The sequence below is a fragment of the Octopus bimaculoides genome, chromosome 2 (assembly GCF_046866305.1).
Source record: "Octopus bimaculoides isolate indiv1 chromosome 2, ASM4686630v1, whole genome shotgun sequence".
Taxonomy (NCBI): Eukaryota; Metazoa; Mollusca; class Cephalopoda; order Octopoda; family Octopodidae; genus Octopus; species Octopus bimaculoides.
This window is the reverse complement of record NC_142929.1, coordinates 118,023,554-118,038,553: the sequence shown is the minus strand read 5'-3', so window position 1 is coordinate 118,038,553 and position 15,000 is coordinate 118,023,554.

The window sequence follows — 15,000 nt, the reverse complement described above, 5'->3', positions numbered from 1 at the left end:
AACTAAATGTGACTTCGAAGTTTTGCTTGTCTTACATTTGAGTTCCTCTTGACTTTGTAAAGTCTCGGTCAAGTTAAAATTGTATGAGATAAGCGGAGCTCTCTGGGTTAATAATTAAGTTTTATGGTAAGTTATGATGGAGAAGAGCTATCGAAAATGTCTAGTCATTAAATTTTGGGGGTTTATTATTGTCCAGACTTTATTCAAGAAGAACTTCCTAATCAAGTGTGTCTATTTAGGTGTATAAGTTTGACATCATGGGGATGATATTTAGGGATTCAAAAATGTTTGAAGGGTGTTGTTGATCAGTAGCTGCGTCAGCAGATAAGTTGTTGCTGATATTATTTAGATTCTAATAAGAAATTTAACTTTTGTTTCGAGAATTCACAGTTCAGACCAGGTGTGTTTCTTTTCTTTAGTTGTGTCAGATTTTAGGTGATGGAGTTTTAAGTGTTCACAGAAGAGTGTAAGTAGGTGATAAGTTTTAGTAGTAGTATTCGGGATATTTCACCTGTCTGAATTGTGTTATTGGAGGTTGTCAGTTAAGCATGTCAGGATGTAGTTAGTATAGAAATTTGTTTATCTTATATTTTAATGTCCACAAATGAATCTAGGTATGTGTAAAAGTTCTTGGCCAAAATATTTGTATCTAGGAGTTCATTGTCGTAGTATTTCTTTAATTGATATTTAGAAATTTTACCCTTGTATTATTATGGGGTAAAGTCTGGGGGCTATGTTTTTTATAAATATTTCTTCTATTAAGTTTCAAGTGTGGGTATTTTATTACAAATTATTTTCACCTGTGCAAAGTTGTTCATTATACAATTTGTGGATATGATCATGTATAAAAAGAAGAATGAATATAAAAATAACAATAATAAAATAACAATAACATAATAAATACAAAATATCATAAGCCAAGTTAGTCTTGTGTCTTCTTTGCATATATGTGCGTATGTAGGTGTGTGCTTTTATCTTAGATCATTTCTAGAGTATTTCTTTAGCGAAAAGCTGTAATGTTTTGATGGATATTACGGGGATAGTTTATTATGAAAATAGAGGGGAAGAGAAAAGGTAGTGAGGTATTTTATGTTTAACCGTTAGCAAAAAATATTGGTTTAAAATGCTTTTGTGTTTCGAAATATTCTATAGCGCCTCACCATCACAGCTTACTTTCAAACCTAATTGTCATTCAACACAGCTGCGCTTAACCTAGAAAATCTCGACTTAACTGAGACTATGTAAAACCAAGATAACTCAATATATACGACAGGCCGAAGATGGCTTAGCCAACCGAAACTTCGTTATCGCAGTCAATACTTTTCTTCTTACAGAATAACATATATATATATATATATATATATATATATATATATATATATATATATATATATGGAATCATTTATGAATAAATATATATATGTGTGTGTGTGTGTGTGTGTGTGTGTGTGTGTGTGTGTGTGTGTGTGTGTGTGTGTGTGTGTGTGTCTGTCTCTGTGTGTCTGTGTGTGTGTGTGTGTGTGTCTGTGTGTGTGTGTGTGTGTGTGTGTGTGTGTGTGTGTGTGTGTAATCGGAATAGATAATGGGTTTATACATTTATTTGTGCATTATAGACTTACATCTGTTTCGGATATGCATTTGAGTGTTCATGGTGCAATTTAATTAATTAATCGGTTGATTGATTGAATGACAATATAGTGAACCACCGTTCAACTGCTACCTTTGTCCAACAAACCACCTAATAATATAGACATTTATATTCTTCTTGTTAAAGAATTATATATATATATATATATATATATATATATATATATATATATATATATATATATATATACAATATATGAGTATATGCATATATATGTACATACCTTCATCTACATGTACATATAGATGCATATCTGGGTACATGACGTCGCAAAAAAACATGGACAAAATGATAAACAAGGTACAAAAAACACACAGACCACATAGAGAACATACCCTTCATCAGCTGCCACAATTATAACACTGGCGTTTCGAAGAGTTAGGGCAGGACGCATCGTTAAAATGGCTCTTCCCACGGATACAAATTAAATTTGTTCCATGGAGGATAGTGGCGGACGGAAAACAAGACTGGAAAACGAAACGGTGAAATAAACAAACAAAAAAGGCTATACAGCCAGACGTGGAAAAGTATGTGTGTATTGAACGCTGTGAAGCACGAACTGGAAGGACGAAAATGTACATGCGAGCTTTGGGGAGACCAAGAATGAAAAGAATTAGTAGCTGGACACATATGACCAGCGAGGAGTCGGGAGAAAGAGTGGTAGAGGGAGAAAAAAAGGGGAGGAAGTAGAATATAAGTGAGCAACGAGTGACTAAAGAACTTGGTTCTCCAATGGCGAAATGCAACATCGATTAGCTCATTCACGATGAGATCTGCTGAGATATATTTAGAATAGATATGCAGTGTCGCTCGAGTGTCGCTCTTCCCTGTGCTCATGTCGTTGTATTAAAACAGGAGAGTTTGTTCATAATGCGTTTAGTTACATCATCTTACGGACGTTTTGTGAACAATGAAAATATTAGTTATTCAAGTAAAAATTTTAGAAACCGATTGAAGTATTACATCTTCATCATCGTTGTCGTTGTCATTGTCGCCTTTGTTATCGTTGTCGCTGTCACCGTCGCCGTCATTGTTGCTGTCCTTAACTGGATGCAACTTCTAATATTCTAGAAGGCCTAACTGACGCCCACACTGACAAACTACGCCCACATCTGAGATGGCGGTACTGCTCTTATTCACAGAGGTAACATTGACTGCACCCCGAGAAGAGCCACTAAACTGATTTGTATTATATTACTAACGATACGCTTCAGCCAAACTTCAGACACACACGTGTGCTGTCTTCTCGCGCTGCTTTCTCTATTGCTTCTGTAATAGCATCTGTTCCTTAGAGCTGACTGATCTCTTATACCACCTCAGCAGAAGCACCCCAGCCTACTCAAAGTGAGTCCCGCACTTACCACTATACCCAGAACAGAGGGCATTTTCTTGTGGCCGTTGGACTGTAACAGTTTAAATAAAATATTAACAACAGTCTTCAAGAAGCTGTAAAAATCATGGACAATGTCCATTCTTCCACACCCAGTAGGAAAAATACGCACACATATGCATACATATATGAAACATATAATACATGTGTATATAGGTATATATATATATATATATATATATATATATATATATATATATATATATATATACCTATATACACTTGTATAACACATGTATATGTTTCATATATGTATGTATATGTGTGCGTATTTTTATGCGTGTTTATATGTATGCATGTAGGTAGGTAGGTAGGTAGGTAGGTAGGTAGGTAGGTAGGCAGGTAGGTAGGAAGGTAGGTAGGTACGAATAATTAATGTCAGTGGAAGTTGAATTTCTGTCTGTCTTATGCAATGAAACTAGTTATCTGCCGACATTTGAAGTCCTGATCAAACTAATTCTTCACGTTTAATACGCTGGAGACTATTTTTTTTAGATTTGAGTCACCCCATCATTGGCAAATGATCTTCTATTACTCCAAAACGTCTTTTATAATAACCCTAAAATTTAAGTTTATACGAGTGTGTGTGTGTGTAAGTGTACAGACAGTGAGAGGGAGTAAGGCTTATACACGCTATATATATTTAAATGTGTGTGTGTGTGTGTGTGTGTGTGTGTGTATGTATGTATGTATGTATGTATATATATGTATATGCATATATATATATATATACATACATATATATATAGAAAAAAAGTCGAGATATAAAATGCTAAAATAAATTTATAAAAAACATTTCAGTACCGGTTTTGGTCATTGAGACTTTTTCAACTGTAAGTAAGGAAGACAATTACATTTTGGAAAAACTAAATGAAAGGTATTTTAAAACAGTCCCAATCTCTGCTATAATCCACAACGAGCCACTTTTAGATCACTTGACCATTTATATATATTACTGCTGTTAATAACATCAATTAAAAATATTCACCACAGATGATATTAACAATAGTATCACCTTACTTCGAATGTAAACATTCGAATATTTTGCTCATATATATATAAATACGTACGTACATATATATATATATATATATATATATATATATATATATATATATATATATATATATATATATATATATATATATATATATATATATATACGTACGTACATACATACATACATACGCATATATGTATATATATATAATGTTGGATCAGTGATTTAGTAAAGACTACTCTACCCTGAGATTAACAGTATATATATATATGCGTGTGTGCGTGTGTGTGTGTGTGTGTGTACTGTTAATCCCAGTGTATGGTACCAACTCTCTGATCCGAAAATTTAGTTATACTAACCACAAGAAAGAATCAAAATCTAAGCATGACTTTAAGATATATAACGGAGACTACACAGAATAGTTAATATAACTCTTTGTAAGAATAAGGTCATGTGGTGCTCACATGGCCTTGTTCTTGACTGGTGTAAGTATTCTAATAGGTAGTGCTCCAGCTTAACCTTACACGTGAAAGGCTAAAACGAAGTTAAAAAATGTAGTTTGACTGCGATTATAAATATTTATATATGTATGTATACTTGTATATATACATAGATCTGTATGTGTACGCGTGCGTGAGTGTGTGCGTATGCGTGTGTTTATGCGTGTGCGTGTGCGTGTATGTGCATATTTACTGGCCTGTGTATCCACGTGAGTGCGTGTTCATTGTAAACGAACATACACACAGACATATATATGGATGTATGTAGGTTTGTGTACATATTCATATATAAAAATATGCATCTGTGTATGTATATGTGTGTGTGTGTATGTGTGGGTGTGCATGAATATATATTTGTATATGTATATAAGTGTGTGCGTGCGCACGTAGACTCATATATGGATGCATGTACGTTTCTCTGTACATGTGATTCAATTTTCTATTTCATATTGAAAGAAGATTCCACTTAATGGTGACTCAGAATGACTTCTGGGGAATATCACTTTTCCATTGAATATCCCATAAGATCACGCTAGCCAAACGAAGTTAGCAAAGAAAGGAAATAATGCCAGGGTCAAATGCCAAGCTTCGACCACAATTAAAATATCATTATTCTTTTAAAGTATCGCCCTTTTGCCATTTTTTTCTTTTTCCAAAGTGTTGCTGGAATGAAAATCGAAAACATTGTATACACACAGGAATTTATTCTTCAGCAATATATATTCTCCAGTTGCGTGGGTTACGTTAATATAATCACGTATCGTAGTTTATGTAATATTAAGAAAATTGTGTCATTCGCTTCATTGCTTTACGTAATTCGTATGGAGTAGAAAGTTTGCATGGAAAATCAATTAATTCAATGCTTGTGTATAGGAACGTGTGTACCCTTGTAAAAGTGGGATATAATATCATTCAATTATATATGTGTATATATATATATATATATATATATATATATGTGTGTGTGTGTATGTATATGCATGTATGTATGTATGTATGTATGTATGTATGTATGTATGTATGTATATATGTATGTATGTATAGATGGATATATATCCGTATGTGTGAATATGGGTGTATCCGTGTATAAATGTGTAGGTTTGGTTTTACAAACAGGGGAGATGGAACTATGAGTATAAAGCACAGTATATACAATCTTTCAATGGCTGAAATTTCTACAGAAGTCACCCAAAGTTTTGTACCATTCGTTTCGTTCCAAAATTCTGTTTACATTTACGCTGATTGAAAAATCGGTGTTGTGTATGTTACGTTTCTTTATGTCCCGCAACTTGGAAGGACAGCAAAATAGATAGTGATAAAATAAGTAACATACTGTTACATGAATAGGTATCGCTAAGTTCAACTAAAATCTCTGAATACGTTGCCCCATCATGGCGACAGTTTAATGTTCAAAATTAGTAAAAGAATAAACTATATAGATATAGGTAAATATATATATATATATATATATATATATATATATATATATATATATATATATATATATATATACATATATATATACATACATACATACTATGTATATATATATATATATATATATATATATATTAATATGTACTATATACATATACATATATATATATAAATATAAATATATATATATATATATATATATATATATATATATATATATATATATATATATATATATATATATATATATATATATATACATACTTGCCTTATATATATGTATCCGTGTATATGTTAGAGGTGAGTGCGTGTTAGAGGTCTGTGGAGACTTAGTGTATTTGATGGTCTTCCGCACCGTATCCGTCTCACTACACTGTCATGCCAGCATTTCTGCAGCTATTTTTCAGTGGAGAGAGAAAAATATATTCAACTTTTAGAGTTTGAGGCAAGTTCTCATAGATCTTGCTCCATCTGAGATTATTGCTTCAAAAACACTCAACGAGAATTCGAAGAATTGTTTAGAAGACTTTTTCTCATATTGCATAATCATACTGAATATATTTAGATCTTCAAGTGGTTATATCAGCATAAGTACAACACCTCTCCTTGAACAATACTCCAGTGTGTTGCCTATAGTAGCCCCAAGCTGCCGCTGGTAATCATACTTTTAGCTGAATGGACTATGTCAACAAGAAATTAATTACCTTGCTCGAAAATGCAGTGCACCACTCGGTTCTACCGTCAAAATCACAATGCAATTATCAAAAGTGATAACTCCAGCAGTTTTATCACTAAAGGAGACAGACAGACAGACTGACAGACAGACTGACAGACAGACAGACAATAGACTTACAAACAAGTAGACAGGCAGATGAGTTGGTGAACAGATATACAGATCGATAGATAGGCAGATAGATATATAGATAGATGGATAGATAGATAGATAGATAGATAGATAGATAGATAGATAGATAGATAGATAGATAGATAGATAGACAGACATACATGCAGACAGACAGACAGATAGATAGAAAGATAGATACCCAAGAAAATATAGACAAATATTTGCAGTAAAAAATTCTGCGTTACACTCGTACAGTGTGAGTGTATGTTTATGTTTTTGTCTGTGTCCTTGTGTCTGCGTTTTTCACCATCACCTCTTGACATCTAGTGTTGATTTGTTTACGTCTCCGTAACTTAGCAATTCAGCAGAATCGACCGATAGGATAAGTATCAGACTTAAAAAATATAAGTACTTGGGTGAGTACAGAATCCTTCAATACAACACTTTCGGGAACAGCAAATATCCTGAGATAAGTAGTCCATATGAAGTTATACAATTTGATAGGATGTAAACTAAACGATCCGGTTTTAACCTGATCATCACTGTGAAAATAATAATTGATAATGAGCCCATCATCTACCGCCTCTACGTGAAGAAAGCAAATGGAAGAAGGGGACTTATAAGTGTGGAAGTCTGCGTGCTTATTGAACATGGGGACTTGCTGAGATATCTAACCCAAAGTGAGGAAACCTTCTTAGATGCAGTTAGAAATGAGGGTATATTGAAAGTAGGAAAAAAGAAAAGAACAAAGCAAAAAGTACAAGAAGGATTTGAAGAAACACTACACAACCAATTTCATGTAGCCACAGCTGAAGTTGCTGGAGAATATAGATGGATGTTAACATAAGTGTTAAAGAAAGGTACACCGAAGAAAGAAAGTGAGAGCACTATATTGGTAGGGCAAAACCAAGTTTTTGGCAAAAATTGGAGGGCCAACTTTAGAAATGAGCAAGTGTCCCCATTGTACCGAATTTGTAACAGATCTGACGAAACCACTGCTCTTATTGTGAACGAATGCCCTTGACTTATCCAAACCTAATATAAGTTGTGACAACACGCTGAGGTAGTGAAAGTGCTGCATCGAAACCTCTATGAACAATGGCGGCTAGAGAGAGGCAAGTCGTGTTATGAGCAAGAACCACAGAGTGAATATATCAGAGACAGACTTGCAAAAGCCTGCGAGATTTCCTAATCCAAACAGACCAGCTGCTTGAGCACAAGCTGAACTTAATGGCGGTGGACAAAGTAAACCACATGTGCTCTATAATTGATGTTGCATTTCCTCTTTGACCCACGAATAAGTTAAGAAGAAAGGGGAAAATATATTCATATACAATCCTCATTCTTGGAGTAAAAGAGACTACAATATATGTATGTATGTATGTATGTATGTATGTATGTATGCATGCATGCATGTATGTATGTATGTATGTATGTATGTAAGTATCTGCGTGTACCTGTATGCTTGACGATATATTTATGTACATGTATATTTATGTATATGTTCTTTTCACTGTTTCATGTTATTTCTTTCTTTTAGCTAGTTTGATTAATTTTCCTCAGCTTTAGAAAGAAAAAAATACACTAGTCCCATCACCTGTCAATATGGAACTAGTAGAAGTTTTCTTATTTTCGGCATCTTAAATCTATAAAGGTATTATGAAAGTATGAAATTCCATTTGCCAACTACAATGTTGCCAAGATGTCAATGTCCAAAGGTTTTCATGTTTAAAAGTTTCTCATTGATCTCTATGGCTCTGGACTGCCCCCAAACCGGGAATTTCCGTTTTGAGCCATTTTCAGGGAGGTGTTCACAATATATATAGTTTTATATATTTTCAACTTAGTGATAAGAAGTTATTCTGGTTCGGAAATTAAAAACAAAAGACGCCGAATTTTCAAACTTATCATTTTCTCCCATCTTTGACACACATCCCCACCCCGTTACACAAGAAATTAAGCTTTTGAAGAAGTGAATATATGTGTTCTATTAAGATCTTGGATCTTACAATATGATTAGAAAAGATAAGATGCTCACGAACTGCTGTTAATAAGTAATAAGCTTTAAATGTTTTTAAAGCTAGCTCGAAATACGTGGATTTTTGCAATTTTCGGTAGGTATTTTGTCAACATTGACTGAGTTAAAAGAATTGATCTTTGGAGTTACATTTACTTATATTTATAAGTTATTTTTTAGTTTATCTCTTGTTATTTCTCCTTTTTATTTTTTGTTGTTTTTTTTTATATTATGGATGGTAAATTCCTCAATTTTCTATCTGGTACTTAAACTTAATTGGCGTTATTTTCTATAATGAATAGTATCACAGCACGTTTTTGCTCTGTTGGTTACCTTTTACTAACAAATGAATGTAAATTTGTCAAGTTCTGGATTTCCTACATTATAAATATAGCGAGTTAATTTTCTGTGTATATTTTGAGTAGAAATATTGATATGACCATGATGGTCTGGTAATCTGATGAGCTAGCTTTATTTGACTAAACTATAAATATACAGTTGTTCTGTAAAATGCCGTCTATATAAATGCAAGCATGTACGTATAAATTCTTTCATATTCAATATTACAAGAAGAAGGCTGCAACCAAGGGAGGGTCATTTTGTTAATAAAATTACGCGCAGTGGGTATTATTCCCCCCACCTCCAATATTTATCATTGTTCATCTTGCTAATTAAAATTACTTTATCAACTGTTTAGATAATTCGCTTGATCGATAAATCAGTTTACCAGAAGCTTTTTGTTGACATTGGTAACCTCACCAATAATGTAGACTCATCTACCCCAGGTCTTTCGCAACAACAAACTGAATCCACTTTTTTTTTTTTTTACCTCGCTGCTTTATAGACTTTGGATTACGTGTGTATGTAAGCATGTGTGTGCTTTTTAAGTCAGAATGAAACAAGTTATGACCAGAGCGTGTACTTTTACAGACAAAAATGACCTTGACAATGTATACTGATATATTTGTGTGTGGTGTTTGTGTGTGTGTGTGTGTGTGTGTGTGTGTGTGTGTGTGTGTGTGTGTGTGTGTGTGTGTGTGTGTGTGTGTGTGTGTGTGTTTGCGAACGTCTGTTTGTTTGCGAACGTGAGGCGCAAGTCAGGTGTCATTTTATTATGTTGCAATTTTGAAAATTCAGTAATAATTTCTAAAATACGCAGAAGGCGAAATATTGGGTGTGAAGTTAGCCGATCAAAATGACTTGAATGACACTTACTTCACCAACTCTGGAAAAGCTAAAGGCTAAGTTGACCTCGGTGGGATTTGAGAGCAGAACGTAGAAAAAAAAAACAGAACAACCTTCACATCACGGGCATATTGAATTATTTCAGCAATTGTGTTTTTTATATGTAATGGCTCCAACGTGTATTTGTTTATAACTCCGATACTGATATAAACCGAGTAGTGAGGCAACCAACAGTTATTAACTGACGTATGTGTGTGTGTATGTGTGTGTGCGCATATATATGTATGCATGTGTGTGCGGTCCATGTGTGTGTGTGTGTGTGTGTGTGTGTGTGTGTGTGTGTGTGTGTGTGTGTGTGAATCCATTCTGCCTCTCAAGTGTATAATAATAGTTTATTTGTATTGATACAATGGAGGCCTCTCAAGTGCAATACTTTCTTCGTATTCCTTTATGATGCTGAACTGCAATAAACAAAAAGGCAACGGGAAGGAAAATAAAAATGCTAAGAATTTAGGGCCGAAGCTCTTCAGCGTCGTTGCTATGCTTACGATAGGCTTTTGTGAAAGAAGTCTCTATTCCCAATTTAAACTGTCGTCCTCTCTCTTAAATCCAAACATTTTTATTCATTTTACTGATCAATAAATAAAACACATTTTAGTGAGCAATAAATAAAACAAGGATCAGAAGAGTCATTCGATCTGTTATATAAGTATAGCACTTATTGTTTTATATAAAGCAAGATATTAGATTGTGTGACTCTATATAACTTTAAATGGCAGGATAGTCATGATTGGGATACCTTTAGTCCGAGATCTGCTCGATCAAGGTTGACCAAGAGCTAATAATACTACAACATTATATATCAAACATTATTTCATCCACCATAGAGTAGGTTTTAGATTCAATTTTGAAGAGAAATCATTCACCTTTAGAAAATGACAAATACGAGACGACCTAATTCATATTTATTTTAAATCTAAAGCATTCTTTCTAATCAGAAGGAAATCAATTTATTTATCCAGTGTATGGTATATCAGCCTGGTGGGGAATGAAACGCGATTGATTGAAGGTATTTCTATTAATCTGCACATTTATCGTTGTTGTTGTTGTTGTTTCTTCTCTTTTCAACCCTGGTAGAGTAAACCTGTGATCAGAACTATTCTATCTGTAATCATCCGTTCTATTTATCAGACAGAATGTAAATATGTGACTAAATTATCAAATGTGTTCGTATATTTTTAAGAGGATAGTGTGTGACTAGACGAGGTTTTCGCTTGTTATTTCTAGCAGACTGAGGCCCCACTTAGTGTTTTTGATTCGTAGAAGTTTCCTTTGATTCGCCTTATACGCCAGTTATACCCGTTTATACTTATGTTCATTGCATCTATTGAAAAAGTCTTCAATACAGTTCTACTGAATATGATTTACTAAATTCTTCATATTTATCCTTTTCACGGTCAGTTGATTTTTGCAAAGATCGATATGTTTAATTTTCCGTGGAAAACCAAAATGTATCATTGATGTGGAAGGTGCATCAAAGATAACTTGGAACCTAGTTATATTAATTCGAATGGAGAATAATCATGTATTTTGGATTTAGAAGTTCAAACTATATCAATGTTCAGATAGTTGCCACTAACTCCATTTAAAAGATATTAGCTACCGTGTGTGTGTGTGTGTGTGTGTGTGTGTGTGTGTGTGTGTGTGTGTGTGAGTATGTATGTATTATATGTATAGATATGTATTGCATATATAAATATATACATATATAATGAATATATATGTATATAAATATATACATTACGGATATATTATATTACATATGCGTCGATAGATTATATCTATATATATATTACGATATATTTCTTATATGCGTATAAATACGTGTGTATGTGTATGCGTGTGTGTATGTGTGTTTATCAGTTAGTGTTTTTTTTATGTGAGCGTGCATCTGTGTGCGTGTGTGGAGGCGCATGGCTTAATAGTTAGGGTGTTGCTTGCACTCCTAGTCGTAAGATTGTGGGTTAGATTCCTGCTTCGAGTGATGTGTTCTTGAGCAAAACACTTCGTTTCACATTGCTCCAGTCCACTCAGCTAGCAAAAATAAGTAATCCTGCGATGGACCAACGTCTCGTCCAGAACGTGGGGAGGGAATTTATACACCACAGAATCGGAGAAACTAATCTCATAAACCTATGGCTCGCGTGGGACCTTTGACTCTTTTTCTTTACGCGTGTGTATATAGAGAGGATTGATAGTTACTTCGCAGCGAAGTATCGACTATGTATTAGCCGATGCACTGAAGTATCGGCTTCATCGCATTCTAAATGTATGTGTGTGTATGTGTGCGTGCGTGTATTTGTGTGGTGGGGGAGGTGCATGCGTGTAAATATTAATAAATTCCTGAGCTTAAAACGCTTTGGAATTAACCACGCCACAATCAGGAGAAGGAAAAATAAGTACAACAGCCGTGATGCCAAATGAAACTTATGTTCAATAGGAAATCTCAAAATAAGAATTTTATCAGAAACCAACCAGAAGATCTTCTATCCCTGTCTACACACAGAGTCATTCAAAAACTTTCAGCCCTTCAGCATAACCCGAGACTGGAAATATTCCAGCTGCAATCCAGATAACCATTAAATACCAGGTATCTACTTGTGCGCTCCGGCACACTAACCGGGCCCTCTAACAACCCTAAAAATGTTAACACTACAGACACTCAGCTATGAGTCCACTGCATCTTGTAGTAGAAAAGGCTGTTTGCTAATGAAGTTCATAACATAACCATCGTTTTTCTTATCATCATTTTTCTTGTGTGTATGAGGTAGGTACATGAACTGGCAGAATCGTTAGCATGCGGGAGAGAATACATTTTTTCTGCCGAAGTCAACTTAGTCTTTCATCCTTATGGAGTCGATGAAATAACTATCAACTGAGCACTAGAGTCGATATAATTGATAAGTCCCCTCTCATCAAAATTAAGGCCAGATGCCTATTGGAGAAATTAGTAGTAGTAGTAGTAGTAGTAGTAGTAGTAGTAGTAGTAGTAGTAAGGCGTCGAGCTAGCAGAATCGTTTGCACGCTGGACAAAAGGCTTAGCGGTATTTCGCCCATTGTTACGTTCTGAGATCAAATTCCGCCGAAAATGAGTTTGCCTTTCATCCTTTCGGGATTGATAAATTAAGTACCAGTGAAACACCGGGGTTGATGTAATCGACTACTGCCCTCCTTCAAAGTGGCTGCCCTTGTGGCAAAATCTGAAACCATTATCATTATTAGTAGTAGTAGTAGTTGTAGTAGTAGTAGTAGTAGTAGTAGTAGTAGTAGTAGTAGTAGTAGTAGGAGGAGGAGGAGGAGGAGGAGGAGGAGGAGGAGGAGGAGGAGGAGGAGGAGGAGGAGGAGGAGGAGGAGGAGGAGGAGGAGGAGGAGGAAAACTCGTTAGCACGCTAGTCGAAATGCTTAGCGGTGTTTCGTCCTTCTGAATTCGATTTCCGCCAAGGTCGACTTTGCATTTCATCATTTCGGAGTGGATAAATTGAGTACCGGTTATACGCTGTGGTGGATGTCATCGACAAGCACCCTCCCCACACAACTTTCAGGCCTTGTGCCTTTAGTAGAAAGGCTTATTATTATTATTAATTTATATATTTGTTTATTTATTCATTTATTTATCTATGCATTACATACGTTTCAACCGAACGTCTTATCACACATGAAACGGGTGTAACGAAATCATTCTTATGAAGAAATGTGTAAGCTCTAGGTAATATTGTTGTAAGATAACTATTCATTTCTTAAAACCCATTTACAACAAATATATCTATATCTGTATCAGTATCTATGTGTATGTGTGCATAGATAAATGTATGTGTGTATGTATATATATATATATATATATATATATATATATATATATATATATATATATATATATATATATATATATATATATATATATATATATATATCAAAAATAAGCAACACGGATTTCAAAGGTGATTGCAGTACGCACGTTTCATGCTACTCCAATTTATTTAAGTAATGCGAGCATTACATTAAATGCAATATGAAGAGCAATCTTCAGCTGCACGAAAATGCAGAAAATTACTGTAGAAAAGACATATTATAAATGTGGCAACATTTCAAATCCAAGTGGGAGAGAGAATACATAAAAATCCAAATGTGAGGAAGAATACATAAATCCATCTTGACATGGCCGAGTCTATCAGGCTAGTAATTGATTCTATTAACATAACCTCTTATTGTGAAAATATTGGTTAAAGTATTATTGTTATCTGTACCACTATACTGTTACTCTATTCAGACTAAAAGAAAAAAACCCTATTTGACCCATATACCTTGGGTTGTAATTCCTCAACATTAATTCCTCAACATTTTGATAGTAGTAAAATGACCTGATACTACTCTGACCAGCGAAACCTTTATATTCTAATACATTTTATAGCCTTGTCCATGCATACTGCTTACACCTTCCCTCTCTTTAGAAGTAATTGTCCCTTATGCTATCACCACTAGATAAGAAACAATAAAATCTGAGACAGTTAAAACTTTTGTCTAGAATCAATTACTAGCCTGATAGACTCGGCTATGTCAAGATGGATTTATGTATTCTTCCTCACATTTGGATTTTTATGTATTCTCTCTCCCACTTGGATTTGAAATGTTGCCACAATTATAATATGTCTTTTCTACAGTAATTTTCCGCATTTTCGTGCAGCTGAAGATTGCTCTTCATATTGCATTTAATGTAATGCTCGCATTACTTAAATAAATTGGAGTAGCATGAAACGTGCGTACTGCAATCACCTTTGCAATCCGTGTTGCTTATTTTTGATTTTGATCACCTATCCTTTTGGGATACGATATTCGGGTGCCTACGCATAAGTACCATATTCAACCTTGAATCTATATATATATATATATATATATACATACACACATACATTTATCTATGC